General features: G+C 39.5%; 1 long non-coding RNA gene across 1 annotated transcript in view; it reads right to left on the minus strand.

Annotated features, from left to right (window-relative positions):
• The window catches only part of LOC115360605 (uncharacterized), a 47,033-nt gene that overhangs the window by 16,080 nt on the left and 7,169 nt on the right, over positions 1-23,784 (minus strand). Inside the window, exon 4 of the long non-coding RNA XR_003928353.1 lies at positions 19,804-20,006. This is a non-coding gene — a long non-coding RNA (uncharacterized LOC115360605). The remainder of the gene's footprint in view (positions 1-19,803; positions 20,007-23,784) is intronic.

A 23,784-nucleotide genomic window follows, 5' to 3' on the forward strand; every position in this document is an offset into this window, starting at 1 on the left:
TTGAAGCATATGAAATGATCTGGATCCACTATCACTTGTTTCAAGAAAAATAGGATACAAGACCAAATTACTTGAGGTGTCAAGTTTTCGGTCACACCAGGACACTTTGGTGCTGGTGAGGAAACAAACTGAGAACTGACAATACCACAAGTTAACAAGGTTCAAGCAGCCATGTGCTCTAAACCAGCTCAGTAGGAGCTGAACACAGGCTGGATTACTGAGGAAAAAGGAAAAAAAAACTGAGGAGGATTTAATTTATCTTATTTTAGGAACAGTATATTCAGTTTAAGCGAGAAAAAACAATTGTTTTGTTCCAAAATGGGATATCTACAACAACACCAACTCCTACTAATTATTTAAGGAAGATTTCTTTAAAATTATGTTACTTTTGTAAAAATGTAATAGGCAACTTTAAATTTTGCTGACAATATTATAAAGATTTTATAGAAATGTACGGCCTAATATTTTAGTAATAAAGACTGAGTAAGTTAAAGATTTTTTTTCCTAATTATATTTTTGCCTCTGTCCGAACAAATTACAATAATTTTCTGTTCTAATCTGTTATGCCTATCAATCTACAAGCTGAAAAACTGTGTTGGGTTTTGCCTTTTAAACAGACATGGAAGGAAAACAACAACACAAAAGTAACTGGTCAGCTAAATGGGGATTTCCATGTCATGAAAGCAACTTTTTGGCCACTGCAGCTAGTGGACTCTGAATTTCATCAGTCAACTTCATCAGCAGACAAGTCCTTACAAAAGCCTATTGGAAATAGGTTGAATATCATACAAACTATTGACTCAAATTTACTAGTGTATCAGCCACAGACAGCATTTATCATTGGTCAGTAAGTTCACAGCAAAATTGTCAGTGTTAAATCAACACTGAGTCAACTCAGACTCCAAAACTTCAGGAGTTAATTTAACACTTTAGATCATTTCACCAGCCACCCCTGAGCCATTTCAGCTCTGTGAGTGAACAAACGACTCTCCAGTCAACATTTGTCTAACACAAAGAAAATTTCCTGAAAAAACAACAGTTGTTGATGCTTAAAGAGTCACTGTATGATGCTCCACCCTTTCTCTGGAAGTGCATGTCCATATTTTGTTGCTGCTGTAGGCTTTTGCTTGGTCCAGGACAAGAGAGGGACTTTTACACAGTATTTGAAACACTCCTATTCTTGTAGCCTGTTCTGATGCTGCTTGTCTTTTGTCTGGTTTTTTTTTTTTTTTTTTTTTTTCTGTCTTATTTATGATTTTGAACTGCTGTCAGGTTTTTTATAATACACATTGTTGTATGAAACATGCTACATAAAAATAATGATTTGATTTTGACTAATGAATGGGATTACAGGGCAAGCGTGGCAACGGAAAGGAGTTGGAGCAGCTGTATTATTATCATGAAAAAAAAAGCAGAGACGTGAGCAGCGTTTGCGTGTGTGCTTGCATGTGAGTGTGTGTGTGTGTGTGTGTGTGTGTCCTAGGCAGTTGTCCATGTCACACACACACACACACACACACACACACACACACACTCATTCACACTCATCTAAGAGAGACTTTCCGCAGAGGAAAAGTGGATGTACCTCATTCCTGCAGCACAGAGGAGAGAGGATGGGGATTGGAGGACAAGAAGAAGGAGAGGATACAATGAATGGAGAGGAGGAGAGGAGGAGGTGAGAGAGAGGAAGTGAAGGAGAAGGAGGCGTCATCAGCCGGGTTTCAGTCAGTCAGTCAATCAGTCAGTCAGTCAGTCAGTCAGGATTTCCCCTTGTCAATCCTCACCTCGGGCCCCTGAGAGAGACAGAGTGAATGAGAGAGAGAAAGAAAGAAGAAAAATAAGGAGAGAGTGAGAGAGAGAGGGAGAGAGAGAGAGAGAGAAACTGAATGACAAACGAGAGGAGAGAGACAGAGACGGGGTGAAACAGTGAGTAAGAGAGAGAGAATAAGAGGCAGAGGAGCACGGGAGGAGAGGTAGAATAGAAGGAGACAGGCAAGGGTGAGAATCATTGCAGAAAGTGTGGGAAACGAACGCAAATTACAGCAGAAAAAGAAAAACAGAGATGGAGCAGAGAGGAGGAAGAAACCGAGCAAGACATTACAAAGAATGCCTTGCAGAGGGGAGTTAACATGGGTGCATGACACAAGATAAAATGATCCAGCTTGTTGAAAGCTTAACCAGTGTCCCATTCATTGATGGTTTTCAAGACCGACAGACTGTCTTTATTTTTTCGTTCCAAATGAACGTTATTCCATAGTCATGTTATCAATCCTGAACCAGAAAATGCACAATTGTCCCCAGGAAATCCCCCCTGGGGTTTTCCCAGTCAACTTGATTTTTCTACATTCATTGTCTCTGGAAGAGCTCCATATTTTGAGTCAAAATCTGCAGCATTTTTATATAAATAAATGTTGACATTGTTGCTCTATATAAAATCTCTCTAAATAGAAGTAGAACTGGACTGTCAATGTGAGCAGCAACAGAGTACCACCTCACTCATTCAACAGAAAACCAGAGGAAAAAGACGTCATAGTGCTGACCAAAGTGACTGATTGATAAGTGATCTCTGGGAAGTTCAGTCTAGAAACACCACAGCAAGGACAGCTTCAAGATTAACACTCAGAAAAAAAAATTCTCACAGATTACCACTTTAACACCTTGATAAAAGCAGAGACTGGTTTCTGGCTCAGATAGAAAGATCTTCATGTTGTTCATGTTCACAAACAATGTGTGAAATGTCTTATGTTTAAAAAAATAATCTTAGGAATTCTTAATGCTATTATTACCTAACGCTTAACGCTGGGTTTACCACTGAATTTGGACAATATAGCATCTAGTACTAGGGATATAATAATAGGGACTGAGAGGCAGCCTAGGGTTACTGAGAAAATCAGGTACTGAAAAACTAAAGCGGATAAATCCCAGACATGATCAAACTGATCAAACTCAGGAAGTGTATTTTTCTTAAAACTCAAACACTGGCAAACTTGCGACACAAACAGGCTGTTTTATCCAACCTAATACACAGCATCACAGCACTGTAAAGTGTATATAAAACAAAAACTCTATATGTAACACTATTTCACAGTAATAGTAACCCAAAGACAAAGACATGAAACTAGTACTACTGACCACAAATGCTGCTACTGTTTTAAAAAACAGTGCAACTGCAGTAATCTGGGCAATGTAACCAGACATGACTGAAAATGCATATTGTACTGATTTAGTAAACTGCATTGTAACAAGTTTTGAAGGACTGTATTCAGTATGCTTTGTATCCAAACACAGTATTTTGTGTGTTGAGGTAAGGCTTTGACGAGTCCGTTTGGCTCAGAGTTTTGCACATCGACACTGTTGTTAAGTCTGAGCAAAAGTAATCAAAAACAAAGCAAATTGTGAGAGATACCGGAGATATTCATTAGCAAATGCTGTCATTTCCACATAAACCAGAGTTTCTACTCACATGCTGAGAGTCAACTGACCACAACACCGGAGCAAACAGCTGAGAGACATCTACGATATCTGTTTCATGTTATCGACACACTGCAGGCATTCACTTACACACACCTTCAGGACACATACAAATACACTGTGAAGGTAACCATGAAATTTGAACTTTGCTAAACTTTAGGAGAAAAATGTTTTGTGTGTGTGTGTGTGTGTGTGTGTGCGTGTGAGACAGAGTGCATGTTGTGGGCTTCATTCACAAAGTCAAAGGAACCATGAAGCACAGACAGTGTATGGTGGCGTATTACTGTGTGTGTGTGTGTGTGTGTGTGTGTGTGTGTGTGTGTGTGTGTATGTGTATGTGTGTGTGTGTGTGTGTGTGTGTGTGTGTGTGTGTGTGGAAAAAAGAAAGTCTAATTGATCCCATATTTGCCTAACAAAAGCAGTATCAAACACATAACAATATAGACCACGCATGGACATATGTGCTGTATCGTGTGTGTGTGTGCGTGTGTGTGTGTGTGTGTGTCTGTGTGTGTGTGTGTGTGTATCATCTTGTGTACAGGCCTACTGCTCAGGCGTATGAAACATTGCTCAGCTAAAAATAAATAAAGGGCTTGGGAGAAGCATTGTGCGCTGTGAGTCACGACCAGAAGTGGTGGTGACGATACCCCCCCATCCCCCCACACACCCCAACACACACACACACAGACACAGACACACACACACACACCACCCCAGGAAAATTAAAAATAATAATAATAATACACAAAGAGAGCATGCCTAGAACTTGACTTTGTCCTGAGAGCCAAAACCAGCCCCACAAAAACAGTCCTTCCAAAGTCAAAGCTATCCCTCAGTGTATAGGTATTGATGTATCAGTAAAAAAATAAAAAATAAAAAGGTAGGTAAACTATGAAATCAAGCTGGTCATCATAAGAAAAGCAACCACCAATATAAACAAGAATCAATTAAATTTTCAAAGAAGCATCAATTTATTGTTTTTGCCCTTAGTATCATATCACTTACATCAATTTAACAACATACTGACAGTAATAATGATACGTAATGCTTCACATAATATATAGGTGTGGTAATACAAATACTATTGAAAGTAATATGGAGAAAAGAAATCAAAAATTTAGGACAACATACAAAACAGTCAGGCAAGTGTTGTGCACCTCAGTCTAGGTAATAGCAAAACTGAAAAAGTATTTTTTTAAAGGGAGAAACCAGCCTGATCTGTTCAGGCAGGTTGCTGCAGTCTGCATGTCATGATAGAGAAAACCTGGTCACCTTTCCATTTCAGATGGGACGGTACAAGAACCACGAGAGCCCCACTTAAGGATTTCAGGCTGCACGCATGCTGATACAGGGCAAAAAGCTTGGCAATATAACGGGTTGAGAGCACTTTGAAAGTGATCAGTAACATCTTTCAATTAATCCAAGTGAGGTGTGTCTAATACGTTCACTTTTTTGGCCCTCATGAGGGGTCTTTCTGCATTATTATTATTATTATTATTGTTGTTGTTATTATTATTATTATTATTATTATTATTATTATTATTATTATTTACCTCATATAAATTTGTACCAATCTAAAAAATTGTATTCCATAATTTAAATAGAAGAGAATCTGAGGTTAAAGGGGTCTCTCCTTCATTAAGTTCCCAGCTGTGGCTCTTTGTGAACCAGAACTCAAACTCAACCCCAAAACTGCAAAGAGATCTCTAATTTGGTAATACCCACTGTTAAAAATAGTAAATGCCATTTTCAATGCATGTGTCAAAGTTAGAGCAACACACATTTATGTTTCTTTTACCACATGCGCAAAATGTATTATATGTTCAGTCATTGCTGTAGAGGTGATAACTGAAACATGTCAGTACAAATAAATATCTGATTTGCCACTCGCTGATACTCTTGAACTACATAAAAAGAATTTATTAACTGTTTTACATTTGCTCTTCTAAACACCTGGTGTCATGTAGGAGTTTCCTGACACACCACAATTTCACAAAAATTTTCGAAATGAGCACAAACTCTGGGAGCACCCGGTAGCTCACCATGTAGAGTGTCTACAACGTGAAAAGGTTGAGCCACAGCAGCCTGGGTTTGAATCTGGCCTGGACCCAGGGCAGTTGCTAGGAATTCTGGCCCCCCTGAAAGAATATCGGTCCCTCTACCCCATTCATTGCCACTTTTTTAACCGTGTGTGGGCCCTAGTGGGCCGTGGGCCCTTAGAATTGTCATCATCTTTCTCCCCTATACGACGGCACTGCCTGGACCCTTTGCTGCATGTCATCCCCTCTCTCTGCCCTGACTTCCCTGTTGTCTCCACTGCAACTGTCAAAGAAAGCAGAATTGTCCAAGAAATAAACTTAAAAACAGCACAAAATCTGGAATGAATATTAAGCTGTGGGCAAGAACATTATGTTCCTCCACCATGAAATGATTATGTGATGATAGCACAAAAACCACACAGCATTTTTGCTTTTTCATGCTATTTTTTTTATGCAGAGAGGTTGGCTAATGTTTAGGCAAGCAAGGCAATTTCAGCTACATTAGGGTTAAGGTGAGGCTGTTTCTAGTTTAATTTGAATAAATACAATCAGAATTAGGTAGTTAGCATGAGTGGCGATACCTACCATGTTTGAACAGACAAAGAACACCAGCTATTAAAACTCAACCTTCATCAACAGAAAAGACATCACAATACTGGACACACTGTTTGACTGACAAGTGATCTCTGGAGGCTACAGTACAAAAACATCACAGAAATGATCACTTAGCACCATAGATGTCGGCAAAAGCAGCAAAAACAAACAAATCTTGCAGCATAACAACTTGACCCACCAGTGGGTCTAAAACTACAGAAACTGATTTGAAAATTACATAGCCAATGAGGTGGGAGTTTTTCAACATTGTTTAACCCGAGGCTAATTGGAAATCATGTGAGAGAAAAAAATCAACTTGTCCTGGATTTATTGGGTCCAACCTGGTCTTGTCGGGTTCTTGAAAACATGTCAAGCTCTATGACTAATATTCTCCACTCTAGAGTTTGGCCCCCATATGACAAAGTACTCATTCCCTGGGTTAATAGGGAAATACCACTTGAATGAAAAACCCATTTATGTTATTTCTGTGCTCTGGGAGAGTTCTGTCTATATTTGTGAGCATGCACATCACCATTATAAAGCCAGAAACCAGAATATTAAGTCTTGAACCTGTGATGTCTTCAAGATATAAAATTCAGAGCTGCTCCATTGTGAATGCAAAGGGAAAACTGGTAAAGGTGACTGTGGGTACAAGAGTACACTTCCAAATGCAGAGCTGATAACATTGCTATTCAATACAGCTTATTTTGGTGTAAAAACTTAAACAAATACTCTGTAGGTTCACAAAATTATTTTACCATGTAGCTCCATATTTAACATCTTAAACTTCAAATGTGAATTCTTTAGTTTCTATCTTTGGGAGAGATACATTCCTGTTAGAATCTGCAGTGTGGATTGTGTAGATTTATTGGAATAATTTACAGAAAATATATATATATATATTTTATCATTAGTATTATGGGACATATTGATTTATTTATTGTGGATTGTGCTGGTTCATTGGAAGAAAAATGATAATTTTTAAATTAAGTATTATGCAAGGATATTCTGGAGAGATGTAGAAATGGCCTATCTGCAACATTAAGTGACGTTAGAGTAGTGTGTGTGTGTGTGTGTGTGTGTATGTGTGTGTGTGTGTGTGTGTGTGTGTGTGCGCGCGTGCGCAGTGTGCATGTGTGTGTGTGTCATGTCACTACTCAGCTTTTACTTAATTACAACTACACATGAATCATCTGCGCTTAGTATCACACCACTCACCTAAAGCAATACTGATAACCAGTCAACATACTACTGAAAGTCAAAAAGCATCACCTGCTATCTTCTTTTCACACAAATTCAGATCTGTCGCTTTCTTCCTAGAACGACTCATTAAGGAATTAAAGGGATATTTATGTTCTTGTAGAAACCCTTACATTTGGTAACAGAGAATTCCACCCTCACATAGTCTTACACTGTTTTATGTATTTAATATGAGATGTTCAGTGCATTACAGGAGTTAGGCTGCTTTCACACCAGCCGTGCTTAGTATGGTTGAATCAAGCTCTGGTCTTCCTCGGCAGTGATGGAGTTCTCATGTTTTGTTTTGTTTTATCTTCCTTTGATGCACAGACAAAATAAAAATGACTGTAATAAACATTATGGTCCATGTCATATATTATACATGTTCATGCATCCTCAGCATACTTTGCTGGTTGCTGGTTTTCTGCTGCATTCAGGTGCTATCGTTGAAAAACACAGAATGGGCTTTCATTGTTTTGTTTTGTCATTTTTATTAAAATGTGGCTAATATGTTGATACATAAAATTAACCTTATCTCTTTTCTTGCTTTCACCTCTAACCAATAATAAGAAAGCATGTCACTTTGGTGTAAATGCCTTGGTCCACTTTTAATTGAACCATGTGAAAGCCAATCAAACCAAATGTAAAAAAGTAACAATACAACAACTTGTTACTCAGGTCCTTGCGACTATTGGGTGTGGAATCCACCTTTTTTTTTTTTTTTTTTTTTTTTTTTTTTGAAAGTGTTGTAGTTTAATTTTTGGTGTAATTCAGTTAATGTTTTTCCTACATTTCTCACAATGCCTTTGGACAACCTCGACAGAATGAACATGAAAAAATTATTTCAATCTGAGATGATATTCAAAATAGCCTATAAAATCAGTTTGCTAGCACATTTTCTGTCATTGCTCCAAATATTAATCAGGATGTATAACCTCTGTGCACTCTGCTAACCCAGCCTTCTGCCTGACTCCCTACCTACTAAACTTTACATAGAGCTCTTCCCAGTCCTAAGCACAACAATGCTCCGTCTTCTAAATTTGTCCCTTAAACCTGGCATTTTACTCTCCGTTTTTTAAATGGCCATGATCAGGCATCTACCTAAAAAACCTAACCTTGACCCCGAAGCTTTAAATAAGTAGACCGATATCAAAGCTCCCGTTTCTCTCAAAAATACTTGAAAAAAAATTGTAGCAGCTCAGATTCTAGACCATATGTCTTGCAACAATCTGTTTGAAGCATTTCAGGCTTCAGGTTTTTTCATGTCACTGAAACTGTGCTTACTAGGGTAACAAATGATCTGTTACTAGTCATGGACACTGGTACCTGTATTCTTATCCTTCTTCATCGAAATGCAGCATTTGACCTGGTCAATCACACCATATTGTTAAAGCGCTTGGAAAATTGAATTGCTATTCTTGGCCTGGGGCTCCTTTGGTTTAAATCTTATCTCTCAGAGAAGAAGCAGTGTGTGACCTGCAATGATGTGACCTCTGCATAGAGACCTTAACTTTGGTGTTCCTCAGGAGTCAGTCCTTGGCCCTCTCCTATCCTCTATCATGATCCCTCTGGGTGATATTATTCGTAACATAAGATAAGCTATAAGATAAATTAGAACATCAGCTTCCATTGTTATGCTGACAATACTCAGATCTGCATACCAATCAATCACAGTTAGTGTTCTGAATTGGCTAAGCTTGAGGCATGTCTGTGCACTATTAAAGTTTGGATGTCCTCTAATTTCCTGATGCTTAAGACTGGCAAGACTGAATCACTGCTCATTAGCCCCCCTACGCAAAAGCATCTTTTTAGTGATCTTATCCCAACTGCATCATCTCTTAAAACATCAGAGCTAAAAATCCTGGTGAGATTTTTGACTCTATTCTCTCACTAGTCATTCATATCAAAAACATTAGCAAAACTGCCTTTTAGCACCTTCACATTATTGTTTAAATTAGGCTCATACTAAGTATGGCCGATGCAAAAACTATTGTTCCTGGATTTGTCACATCCCACCTTGATCACTGTAATGTTCTGTACACTGATCTGCCTGCCTCTTGTACAAAGAGTTTTCCTGACCACAACCAGGAAGTTTAACCACATCACACGTGTCCTGGCTTTCTTTCCTTGACTCCCAATTCATGCCAGGACAAATTGTAAGGTCCTTTTATTGATTTGTAAGGATACACACACACACACACACACACACACACACACACACACACACACACAGACTGCAGTCTCAAGGTGCTGGTCTATTAGCCTAGCTGTTCCAAGAGTTTTTTTTTTTTTTTTTTTTTTTTTTTTTTTTTTTTTTTTTAAATCAGCTGGTCACCAAGCCTTTGCTACCTCCCTTTCTCTGGAATGGTCTACCGACGTATCAGGAAGGCTAACTTTGTTGATACTTGAAACCAAACTTAAGACTTGTTTTCCTTTACTTATGGATAGCATTATTTCAGTCTGACCATTGAGGCAGGCTCAGTTTCTGGCTCTAGGCTGTACTGTCATAGTTTAATTTAGTTTTCTGTCAGTTTAGATGTCTCTCACAGTTTGTAAGATGACTTAGATCTGGGAATGACTGCTCTTCACCAGCAGAGTGAAAGAACTGCCCCTGTGGTTTCTCTTCTTCAACCATAGCGTGAGCCCACAACTGCACTGATGATACAGGTCTGTCTAGCCATTCCTTAAAAAAGTTAACATGAAATACTTGATGCTTCTTGCAGCTATCTGGCACATACAGTTAATAAGTGACAGGACCTACTTTCCTGTTGATTACATAGGGCCCCTGCCACTTGGCTGACAGACCACACTCAGATGTCGTAAGAAGAAGCGAAATCTCCTGGCCCTCTTGGAAGGATCTCCGGCAAGCCACTTTGTCATAGCTCTGCTTTTGGTACTGCTAAGCACTAAACAGATGAGTGTTGGCCAGCTCTTGGTTCTGATCAATTTTGCCTCTCATCTTCAATACATGTGAGAGAACACTGTATTTTTTTCAGGTTTTGCCCCCCCCCCCGGGCCTCCTTCAGCACATCTAGTGAACCCCATACTGCATGACCATACAAGAGCTGCAATGGAGAAAAACCTGCCAATGCTTAAGGATCCACTCTGTAGGCAAAAGGTAGGAACAGGAACCACTGTCCCCAGTCTGCCTTTGAGTCTTTCACGAACCTCCTCAGCATGGATTTGAGGGTTTTGTTGAAATGTTTAACATGGCCATCCATCTGTGGGTGGTAGGGACTGGTCTTGACTCCTCTGATTCCTACCAGTTTTTTGACTTCCCTCAGGGAGTTAGAAGTGAAATTGGAACCCTGATCAATGATGATTTCTTTAGGGTTCCCAACCCTCAACATTTGGATCAGAGAGCTTGCAATCTGGTGGGCCTTGACCTGTCTTAGGGGGAAAGCCTCAGGATATCTTGTAGTGTAGTCACACGCTACTTAAGTACTGTTCCTCTCCAGAGGGCCTACAATGTCCATGGCGATGCGGGAGAAAGGGATGTCTATAACTGTCATAGTGATAAGTGGAGCCCTGTCACTCCTCTTACCTTTGTTAGGATAACTGGAAAGCACACCCTACTTCCAAGTAAACTCCCATTAGGCCTGCCGGCTTGTTGTTGTGGAGATTACTGTAGTGTCGTAATAGTAACAGAACATGGAAGACAGAGCATAAATTGATAAGACATCAAAGAAAATGGTTCATGTCTCTGTCTTTCCTGCAGTCTTTGTTATTGTACACGATCTTTGACCATAATCCTGGCTGTGACTCAGGGCAACCTGGAGGCACCGCTGCCAGGAGGCAAACCTGAGTCCCTGCATTGGGAGGAAGGTGATTTTACCACTGGGCAACCTGCAGATTATGATTTATCAAGGCTGATAGTAATAACTGCACACACTGTTTAAAGGTACACTGGTAATTACTCATTGAAGTGAGTACCCCGTAGACTCAACTGACAAAAAAACAGACTAAGCACATCATTTGATGGTTGAGTCATTGCCGGCCTGACTTAGTGACACATGTTTAATCCACGTTTTTGTCAGTTGAGTCTATGTTCTCATTTCAGGTGACCGTCTTTAGTTTTACATAGTGCACCTTTAATGTTTATAAAAGCTTGTCTTAAGTTTTCTCAGTCTTCTTCTTCTTTATGTCAGTGATGATAATTTATGTTTCTCTGACTGCATTAACTTTGTCCAAAATGATAGCATGTCCACACAGGATTTTTACATGAGGCCAACACATTTAGATTTTGCATTATATGAATGTTTGTTAGTTTCTTCACCTTCACTGCAGTGCCCTTGTTGGTGACGTCATGCATTTTCCTTAATAAAAGAAGTATGTTTGGCATATATTGATTAAGAAAATTGCAGCTATACTCATTCATGCTGGTTCTTTGTAGAACAACACATTGCTAAACTCAGATTGCTTAACATCTCTCTTAGTAAATCTCCCCTAAAGGTCAGTCTACACTTCTGTATCAGAATGCCACAGTGGTTACTTTGTCAGTGTTTGTGGCTCCTGCGTAGCCCATAGAGGCTGCCAACGTAGCTTACGTGCACCTCTCTAAAACTGTAACTGCATGTTGTCAAGTCCACAAGGACTGTGCCTAGTCCACTAGACTGCTTTGTACTTGCGTTTTGCAGCAGTTTTTTTTTTTTTTTCAGAGTTTTTTTTAGAGGTTTTTAGAGGTTTGCAAATATGTTGATGGGGTCTGATGTTGCCAAATCAGACCCAAATTATTTAGACTGCAAGATGTCACTAAATTCAGGGAAAGAAATATCTCAAGTCATCTCTTTGATCACTGTCATTGTGTCTGAGAGTGGACTCTCTTTCAAATAATGTAAAAAAAATGTCTTTTCTTTTTATCTGTGCTTCATTTGCTACATCATACACACTACTGTCTAGTGCATCAGAGATCATCAGTGTGCGCACACACTCTCCAACACCACTATGGCATAACTATGGCAACACATCGACTCAGAAGTGTCATTTGACCTTAAGAGTGTGAACACATACTGTAGCTTTTTTCCCCAATGGCCACCACCTTTTTTAACATGGAATCCTACAGGAGGCAACCACTTCGCAGGTCGCAGCTGACAGTCCTTAAGAAGCGCTGGACCTGGGACTTTTAGAAGGTGAAAACTGCTGAACTTTTTCAGAGAAAGCACTATGACGTAAATTACTTTTTAAAAACCAGCTAATCACTACAAAGAATGTCAGGGGAGAGCCAACAGAACACCATCATTGTAAGCAATCAAGATGGAAATGGAGCAGAAAATGCCAGCAGTACCTTGTTTTGTTAATAAATGAACAGCACAAATTGTATGACACGATATGAAAGACACTACAACACCAACCGATTACCAATTTAGCAAGTGACTTACTAACACCTGACATTTAAATGACCTCCATCACAACTTTGCCATGATTAGCTGATTAAAATACAAGAGGCACTATTTAACAAGATTCATGCCTTTCCTGTATAAAATAAAGTTGATCTATTGCTTCTGAATAAACGAATCCAAAAGACTGAATATTGCTTGTGCTTTTTGTTTAAAGATAGGCTACAGGTATTAGACAGAATTTCTAATGTAGATTTTATAATAATCCATCCATGAAAAAGTCAAGAGAAAAAAAAAATCTTGTTTCATTCAAGCCCTGGTGGACCTGCCACTTGGGCAGAGGAGGTCTGCTGTAATCATCCTCATTATCGCAAGGAAGTACCTCACACTAAAGTTTAGTGTTTGGCTAGCTAGAATGCTGGTTAATGTTAACTGATAATGTTACTTTAGTATTCGGTGTTACCTCTGAAGCAGACACTAAACCGAGCGATGTTTTCCTCATGGTGTTTAATGATGTTTACAGAAAATAACAATTAACAATGGGCCTCATACACCAATATGTTCCTAGGTTTTTTTTCTTAAATTTCTTCTTAAGAATGAGTCAAAGAAAAGTCTATGTCAGATTCACGATGTGTTCTTAAACTCTGGGATTGTTCACACGTGTGTTTCTATATTGATGAATCTCACTGCCTTTGTAAATTAAAAGTGCATGCCAGTTGACCCCAATCAGCAGAGGTAAACACCCCGCCAGTCCTCATAAATGTGCATGAGACTGTAGGGCCGTGTGCAGACACACAAATAACTCAGAACAAAGAAAATCTTCTGTACAACTGTAGGAAGTGAACGCCAAACGATCCATCATGTATATTTTTTATTGTGCATGAAAATGATTATAGAACAAGTGAGGATAAGTCCAGGGACACAAGCAGATAGTGCCGTCTCGCAGGCATCAAGACAACAAGGGATGGCATGACAGGGGACAACGGAGTTGAAATCCTCCTGGGTGCAGAACCCAGAGCTTATATTTAGTATGAGTAAGATGCATGGGATGCTGTTACTACAGCTGATGAAGTTTAAAAAAAAAAAAAAAAAAAAAAAAAAAAAATGAGCTCAAATCTGTGTTTATTTTAACAGACCATAATTATTTTTAAAATAATGAAAATAATTATTAAACATAAATAATATGAATATTATTGTAATTTAAATCCTGTAATATTTTACAACTACAGAATTGGAGAAAACACGATAGCTAATTATTTTGCACAAACATGTCAGCACTCAGATGTGCCTGAGAGTGCTCTTGAGTGTGTATAGAGCAAATCTCACATGGAAAACGTTGGTGAATGGCAGAATCTTCTTGAAAACTGCGTCAGTAGGCTTTAAGAACAAATTTGTTCTTAAGAAGGGTTGGTGAATGAGGCCCAATGTAGCTAACTGGTAAAATCACCTGAGCCAAGGATACAGTGCGTAAGCTATGTCACTCAAGCCAATGACACAAAAAGCACTCTCAGTAGCAATTTTGAAGAGTGCACTTAGTAGAGTGCAGCTCTCAGGCGTATGTCCTCTTTTGCGGACTATTGGATTTTTCTGCTGACCAAAACTTTCAAATAACAAAATAAATTACTCTATGATTCCAATTTAATACAGTACTGTAGCATATAGAAAATATACCGTAAAACTCCCAAAGTTTCTTGAGTTTAGCTGTTTTTCTCGTTCTGCCTGTATGTTTCACTTTATTACACACATTATGGTGAGCCTTAGGTTCACACAGGACCTAAAAGAACCATCTGGCAAAGAGCCATTTTGCCAGATGTGTCACATGGCTTTCAACATAAACTGTGTTTCAAAAACAGCACAAATTAAAATGGCAACATTCAAATTTATGTCTAAAGGTCTCACTCACACACACACACAAACACATAGATACAACACTAGAGACACGCAAAGATTAGGCAAATTAGTCCGCTGACATATGAAACAGCGACAGCTGTTTTGCATGTCATTTTTTACAGTAATAAAGCATCAGGCTATGTAAGCTATTTTAAGCTTCCGCTCAGACACTTTTTACAATGTTTTTCTTCTGTGCATCTGCTCTGTGTTTTTTTTTTTTTTCTGATGTTTTTCTTGTCACTAGGGTGTATTTTTCACCCGTAATCGGAGCAAACCTTGCCACAATAAGATTTAAAAAAAAAAAAAAAAACAAGCAACCTAGACAGTGAGTGAAGAGAGGAGGCACAAGTAGCAAAAACAAACGTTTTGTAAAGGTTTTGAATCACTGCAACCACAAGAGGTTCTTCGTCGTACTTGCCTAACTGTCCGCAAAAAAAAAGTAGGCTGATAGAACCAGTAGTTTCCCAGATTATCTGTGGACACACACACACACACACACACACACACACAGGGCTGAACACAATATCCCCCCAAGTTATGCCTAGCAGAGATAAAAATTTGTGTCCACATCCTAAGTCCTTGCAGGAAGAATATTCACAATACTTAACCCTGATTGGCTGAAAATACAAGCTCCTTTAATTCAAATGAGCAAAACCTGCAGAGTAGAGGCTTTCCAGTTCAAATGCTGGAAATGATTGGGAAGATATAGGTAATAGTTTGCTAAGCCAATCAGGACCAAGTCTAGTAATGATGTGTTCACTCTTCAATGGCCTGAAAATAAAAGATATGTGTGCAATAACTTTAACTTTAACTTTTTTAGCCACTAATATAGAATAAAACCTTAAATCTTAATATGTGAACAATATCCCAAAGAGATTCACCGATGTTCCAAATTTTGGTAAAAATCAAATATAAAAATATTATATTGGTGTCCTGCTTGCCTTTGACCCTTCTTGCTGTTGTGTAGTAGTGGGGTTAGGTAATTATATTGTATTATATTTGGTTGTATGTATTTGTCCGTGTGTGTGTGTGTGTGTGTGTGTGTGTGTGTGTGTGTGTGTGTGAATCTGTCTGCAGCTAATCTCACATTCTACTGGGCCGAAGTTGTGACTGTATGATTAAGGTTCCAATGATTCAAAAGCCTTGAAAGCCAGGCGCTGGAGAGGGGGATACAGGAAGGGCTTTGGTATTTTCCCTTCTCCCATTGGCCAATATTTTTATTTATTTATTTATTTATTTATTTTTTAGCAAACATCTGAGTCTGCAGCTACTCTTGCGTACTACTGGGGCTATTAGCCTAATACTTTTTGTTCACAGTTATGACTGCATGATCAAGGACCTCTGATGGTTGCATTTGAAAAATCCGTTTAACACTACAACTCTAACTCTTAAGTAGGTTTCTCACATAAGTCCAAGCAGTGGAGAAGAAGAGATACAGAGGCAGACCTTGTGTATTTTGCCTTCTCTTGGTAGGTGGAAAAAGATGTGGTTAGTCTTGTTAGTTTGAGAAGGTGAGATACACCTGGTGGAGATCTGCACTCTATGTAATCAAACCAAAACATAAGTGGAACATATTTTAAGACGCTGTAATGGTCTGCTTGCACACACCACTTTCCCTCTATAGTGCAAATCTAAAATGCAATCAATGCAAACAATTACAACCCCAGACCCAAAAGATTGCTCATCAATGGTAGCATCACCTCATTGGTGGAATGTACACCATAATTGCCTACATACACGCATGTGTCTGATTTGGCAAAGTGCTTGTGTCACTATTGAAAGGTACGTGGGTGTTATGCAAATACAAAAACAGTGGAATTTATGAGCAAATAAGCAATGAACAATTCAGCAACATAATTAAGAAAATGTATATACATGCTATTCCAACTTCAAATCCAAAAAGCAATCCCTGAAAAAGAGAACCAAAAAATTAAACAGACATCTAAATTTAGGCTATATCCACTTGGTCTGGAGGATATCACTTTTTTTTTTCTTTAATTAAAACCTAAAAAAATTAAAGCCTCAAAATATGTGCTAACTGCCTCATATTGCCTGTCCGCCTATAGTGCTCAGATGGCCAATTTCAGCATGCAAACAATACTGGCAATCCATTAATTCTCTATGAAAATAAGGCCAGTTGTGGCACAACAGAGTTTCAGCAGGGGGCAGCGTGCCATGCTGGCATTACGGACTCGACCTTTAAGGATACAGTTTGATGCTAAACCATCAAAAACAAATGGATGCCACTCTCTAAGAAATAATTCCTCAAAATAAATAATTAGACAAATGTTGTCTATTTTCAGTCGACAGGTTCTGATGGGCACATATGCTGTGTTGGTAGCGCTCAAAGTTGCTCACAACTCCTGTTTTTTGTACATCTTCGAAGCCCTTTGTTCTCAGTTTTAACCATGATGTCATATCCCTAAATATAGCTTTGCACTGGTGTCTCATATCAAAACAAGGGGAAAGGGTGGTTGGTGAATATTTTGGAGTATCTACTTATTTATTACAGATAAGTGGGGTAGGATTGGGACAAAATATGTTTTGTTTTTTTTTGTTTTTTTTTTTTTTTGGTACATTTTGCTTACAGCATTCAGGTAAAATATTTTGTAAGGTATAAATGATGGTATAAGGTTTATTAGAAAAGACTGAATTACTGATTTAATTAACTATGATTATTATGTATGTAAATAGCCATAGTTTATGCATTAATGGTCACTGGATACCACATGACTACATAACAGATGTATCCTTTAAGCAAATTGTTGTATGTATTGTATTTTGATCCATTGCCAATATATAGTGTTCAAAATGTGCCAGTGTATTTCACTGACAATGGCATCAGTTATAAAAAGGATTTCATTATTGCTGTTCCTCTGAGTGAAATTATGAGATGATCCTCAAGCATTTTTACTAAGCGCAGCTGAGTTTTCTTATGGATTTGTTGTAATTATTAGGTTTATTTTAGTTTACTTAATTTTATTTTAGTGCTTTCATAAATATCCTCCAATGTAAACAGCATATTTATAGCTTGAACAACAGGGTACTGAATCCATCCGGAAGAATTCCCACTTTCTAAAACTATTTGCACCGTTTTGCATCCCCACGTGAGTTATTGTGTTTTTGTGTCAGAAAAATCCTAATTATAGCTTCAACACATATGAACAACCCAACAAAGTGAGCATCATTCAGGCATATCCTGAAGTGACAGAGGTGAATAGGACTGAAAATCAGCCTAGCAATATTTAACACCAACTAAGAGCAAATAATTTCACTGAATTCATCAAATGCTTGCTGCACACAATAGCTCTAGATTCTGTGAGATTTAAAAAAAAAAAAAAAAAAATACAAGACACAGAAAACAAGCTTTGCTTCAGCCTCGATTTTGTCGTCATTCCCAACCATGAGCTCATTAACACGTCATGATGACGACTTCAAGTCTCAGAAGTATACGAGCTGAAGAGAGGAGCACTTGAATCAACTTAAACGCTCTGGTGGAGGGATGCAAAATAGCTGCCAGGAAACGTTTGCAGGGCGAAGCCATGACAGAAATTGAAAACAGGACAATTGAAAACAGGACAGAATAGGCGTAATGAGCAGCCAGACACTCCATTACACACACACACACACACACACACACACACACCAGCATCATCACACTTACCACACTTTACTTGCTGTTTAGCTATAAAATAAACTGATAATTACTGCCATGATAAATGTTAAAGGATAACGGTTTATTGTCATACGGTTAGACTTGTTGTGCTGTTGCAACACGGAAATTAGAGAAGAGCTGGTTCATCAAGTGGCAATGCATTTCCCTGATAATATAAAGCTATAGAAACTAATTGCACGGAGCATGTAGCTTAAATCTAACATGTTGCCTGAACTGTCTACATAACAAAAACTGTGTGATGGCTCACAAAAAGGAGTGATGTAGTCTGCATTTGTGACATGACTTAACTCCAGCGGGGGCCACCACCAAGACTACAAACCATCTATAGATTACTGCACTCAGTCGTCTACCATCAGACCTACAGCAGTTACATGTAAAAAGCTAAGTAAATATCAGAAACACGGACTTGTTCATTACGTTGCAAATACTTCTAAGCATTATAACGGGCTTATTTTGATTACTGACGCACAGTTTGGCGTCCACCTCACCAAGATGGTGCTAAAACACTAGATTTACAACTGCAATGAAATCTCAAGGTAGACCAGGTGAATTGCTCTGAAATGTGCCCCAAGTCTTATTCTAAGTTCAAAGAAGAGCCTTACTGATAGATAAATAAATAAACAAAACATAAATAATAATAATAATAATAATGATAATAATAGATAAACGACTGATTTCAGAAGTTACTATCACGTGACTGAGAAGAGTTTTGTTAAAGGGTTGCAGACAGGATTGAACGGCTACCACGTTGCTGGGATTATTGGACAACGTAGTGTCATACAGGCTATTCATATGGTCATGATTAGAGTTGAAGACACGACACTACACCATAACAAGACTCCTGTTCCGGTGTCACAATAAAACTTTAGGACATACACAATATCCTATACAGAAACATTATAGGGATACCATGGGAGATGTATATCAAAAATACCTACCAAACACGATAAGGTTAGGCTACTGTAATCTCAATTTTAAGCACAACAACCACACTTAAAGACTCAAGGCCCATAAGAATGTAAGAAGTGATTACAGTGAATACAATTATTTGTTTAAGGCATCAAATTTGTGAACTGCTGTACTTTCCACACGTTTTGGACACTTTTTTAGTTCAGCGTGACTAAATATACACGTAGCAACATTTCCTGAGTGTCTCTCAAGCCATCAGAAGAAAAAAAAAACCTGCGTAAAAGAGTTTTTGAAACACACATGCGTTGATATCACTCAAACGGTGCTTTGCTTTTCACTTTTCAACTTCAAACCTTTGCAAAACGATTCTTTGGCATTTACAGTTCACTTGTAGGCCTGAACAGAGAGAGAGAGAGAGAGAGAGAGAGAGAGAGAGAGAGAGAGAGAGAGAGAGAGAGAGAGAGAGAGAGAGAGAGAGAGACCTAACCGTTTCAAACAACAAAACCCATTGATGCCCTGCGCAAAATGAGCGCACAACTCCTGCTCACATGCACCGAGCAGTCATTACGAGCCTCACAAATGATATTTAAAAGGTGATTTGGGTTTGACGTCAGCTTCATCCTCCAACACTCTGAAGCCATGCAATTACCTTTCTCGGGATGATGGAGAAGAAATGTAGGGTGGGGTGGGCCGGTTCGTCTGGCTGGCTGGCTGCGTCTCTCAGTGAAATCCAAAAAATGGGATGTTTTCCCCTGCACACATGTGGAGGCTCCACGGGCTTCTGCGGGGTCTGTCCAAGCACACAAGTCACCTCATTTCCATCTCTCTGTTGTTTGTAATAATTGTTGTCTCCTGTGCAGGACAGAAAAGACAAGAGTCATGCTGTGATTACTCGTTACAAAGTAGGCTAGTCTGCGTCTATAGGCCTACATGGACAGGACAGATACAGTGGTGTAGTGGGGATTAAAAAGGAGGGTGAACAATATGACTATTTCTAATAACCACGGCTCGGTGGTTGTTAGAAGGCACCACGGCCAGAAATATAACAAAACTTTTTTTCTCGTCAAAACACAGTTTGATACCTTTGTAGCCTATAGGCTTACTGTGGTTTCATAATTTCTGTCAACCGAAAGGGTCCACTACGTCACTGCTCAGAAAAACAACATAGCATATTTTTGGAAAAGCTGTGGCGTTTAATGACGGACCTAAACACTGGTGCGCACGACAGATCCAGAGGTCATGCACTTCCCTTTTAAAGAGAATGCCGTCCTGTTTTTTTTTTTTGTTGTTGTTGTTGCTGTTGTTGTTGTTTGATTGTTTGCTTGTTTGTTTGTTTGTTTTCCTTTTTGACCGAGTGTCTTTACTCTTGGAAGTCTGATAAAAGGTCACTCGGTGTTTAATGCCATTTGTATCCTGTTTCAGCAAACGTTTCAGGGGTCTGTCTACTAGCAACCTGCAAGAGGTCAGGGGGCCTGCTGGTCATGTTTCGGGCAGAGGGGGAGTACAGAATAAATGGAACAGCAACACCGTAGTTTGTGCAACGCAGCTTTTACTGAGTAGTGCACAGTCTGGGCCTTTCCATGCCTCGCCAAGCCAGTGTTTTGCTCATGGGCTGGGTCACAGGTTATTCTTGGAAGTTAAATGTTTAGAAAGTGTGCGTTCTGTTTGTAGCCTGTGATGAACTTTGATATTTGACTTGTTAGTTCCACTTATAGCAACTCTACGTTGTCACCAAGTAAAACAGGCTTGTTCACAATCAGACATTTTAAATGCTGGTTCAATTCTTATTTTAATTAATTACGTCGTTTCTACTTTTATTATTTATTCCCTTTCCCTTTTTTTGTCAAAATGAAACATTTTCTTGTTAGACCTCAGGCTTGGTCTTGCAGCATTAGGGTGTTATAATTCATAGTGTGCATCATTTATGACCTAGACCTATACTCCCTCCATGGTATAGTTACACTTATAATTTTCTTGATTTTGCAAATAATAATGTATCACTGGGTATGATTCTTCACAATTGCAGAGGTGATCCCTGTGCGTTCAGCCAAAGATAGGTAGTGGGACAGCAAAGAGCAAGATCGGTATAAAGTTTAATGTGCTTTTTTTTCTCGAGGACAAATTGAATTGTATAGTCATTTATTGCTTTTATTCAACCGTTCAAGGTACAGAATAAAGAGCTCTGGCTTTTATTTTCATTGGTTTGATCGTTTTGCGTTCATATATCACTTAATTCACATGGTTTTGGAGGCCTGAGTTTTGCTGTGCAGCAGAACTTGTGAGGATACTCATCGAGTCATTAAGCTGCAGAAATTTATAGTTAACTTGATGCTTTTTATTTTCTTTTTTGATCTGATGGGTCATGCTGAAAGGACGTGGTAGTTCCCAGTTGTCTGTATGCTCTTTGTGGGAAACATTTGTGAGGAACAGTGGTGGGCGATGCTTTAGGTGGATTAACTACTATTCACAAAACTGGGAGGGAGACACGTGTGCGTTTTGTGAGTGTGTGTGTATTTGTGGAGAGAGAGGCTGAATGAATGGCATCGCACGGAGACCACACACACACACACACACACACACACACACATACACACACACACACACACACACTCGCACACGCACACACACTCAGTCACTGCACGGTCAGTATATGAGGCAGCGATTGCAGCTGTTCCTTATCCCTCTCCATCTGCCAATCTGGGCTTCTCCCTATGTTAGGATGGCCTTGTAGGGGAATCCCTTGCATATGCTCTTTGCTTACAGGTGTGTGTGTGTGTGTGTGTGTGTATGTGTGTGTGTGTGTGTGTGTGTGTGTGTGTGTGTGTGTGTGTGTCTTTTCCCACACTCCTGATTTTTTTCTTGTGGGGTGGGGGGTCAGAAACGTCCGAGCAAAGTGGCACCCCACCCACCAGAACACACACCTACACACACACACACACACACACACACACACACACACACACACACACACACACACACACACACACACACACAGCACCTTCCACTGTTTTCCCACGTGCAACTTGTTCATTGCAAGGGTCTCCCCATGTTTACACTCTGCTATGCTGGGGGCCACTGTCACTGTTCAGTGAGGGAATCGGGGTGGGGTGGGGGCTGAGGGTGAGGGATGCAATAATGACTTATTAAGCTTCACATGGCTCAAAGTTTTGGTCCGACTACATATTTCCAACAGCTGAGTAAAAAAGAAAAATCTCTTTTTTCTGGACACTGAGCCTCGCAAGAGTTTGAGCAAAACTTGGGTGCGACGTGGCTGCAGAGCTTCGCCACAATTTCTAACAAAGGAGAACTGTTGACTAAATGACACACGCAGGGCTGAAAAGCAACCATAACAAAAATGCCACTCATAATATAATGACGGAAATAACAAAAGAAAATACGGCTAACAGTAATGCAAAAATAAAAATCGAGCAGAAAAAGAAAATAATGCCCTAAAAATAAAAGATTGTAAAATTCCACGAGTGAAGCCGTCTTCCACTGTCGATGTCTCAGCACGGCGATTGCGCCCTCCGCAAATGCTTTTTGGGGTAAGGGCTTCCCAGATTAATAGTTATGAACAGCAAGCCCAGACCGCAAAAAGATTCGTGAAGGACATTATCTGCTGCTGCCGTCCGATGGAGACTCCGTGACACCCGGGAAGTCTTTCTCTTTTCGCTTCCGTGAATTATCTCCCATTCCGGCTTGGTTGATTGTATCTCCAGCCATCGGCAACCCGAGGCGAGTGTGTCCCTCTAACACACACTAGGAGGAGGAGAGGATGGATGGAGGATGGAGAGGGGGGGGAGTCTCCGGATGCCAAGGCTGCTGCTGCAACTGAGAGCTGTCCAAGGTCCTTTTGCTTTGATTCCCCACTCCTTCTCCATAGTTTGAATTCTCCTCTATCTCCCTTCGCGTCTCTCCTCCCTTATCAATCCCTTTCCCCTTCCTTCTCTGTCTTTTTCTGTCTTTCTCTCCCTGTGATTTAAAAAAAATTTATCCAAATGCTTGGATGTGCAAGCTCGTGTGATCATTACGAGCTGTGCATCGATGCGTTTTGTTGTTAGTGTGGTTCTGTATTATGTTCCCTGGTCCGTGGTGTCTCCCTATAGTGAAGCGCTGGCTCTGTGCAGCCGCTCCAGAGCTCTGGGTGAGGAGGGAGCAAGGCTGTAAACTGCTGGCAATAAATAGAGAGCAGGGAGGGATCTTATTGGAGCAAACTAAACCTCGTCATCAACCAATCGGCGTGTCGCTCATATAGGGACCCCCCTTTAAAAAAAAAAAAAAAAAAAAAAAAAGATAGATAGATAGATAGAAAGAAAGATTTTTTTTTTAAATGACAGGGCTAACCAAATAGTGCCCTATACCAGGAAAAGCATATACAATATATGCGTTTATATAAGGCTAGTACGGTTATCGGCACGCAACATGGCTATATGCATGTAAATTTGCCTTGGCGTTTTGTCAATCTTCTTTCGGCTTTATGCATTTGCAGGGCTTCGTGCGTGGCTGCGAAACTGACCATCGTTTCAAATGGTTCATGTCATGGTGTACAACACGGAAAAAGAGAACCTGACAACAAGAGATAGCCATTCTCACCACATCACAAATATAACGCCCTTCCCTCTGCCATCGG

Source organism: Myripristis murdjan, chromosome 6 (genome assembly GCF_902150065.1).
Source record: "Myripristis murdjan chromosome 6, fMyrMur1.1, whole genome shotgun sequence".
NCBI classification, from domain to species: domain Eukaryota; kingdom Metazoa; phylum Chordata; class Actinopteri; order Holocentriformes; family Holocentridae; genus Myripristis; species Myripristis murdjan.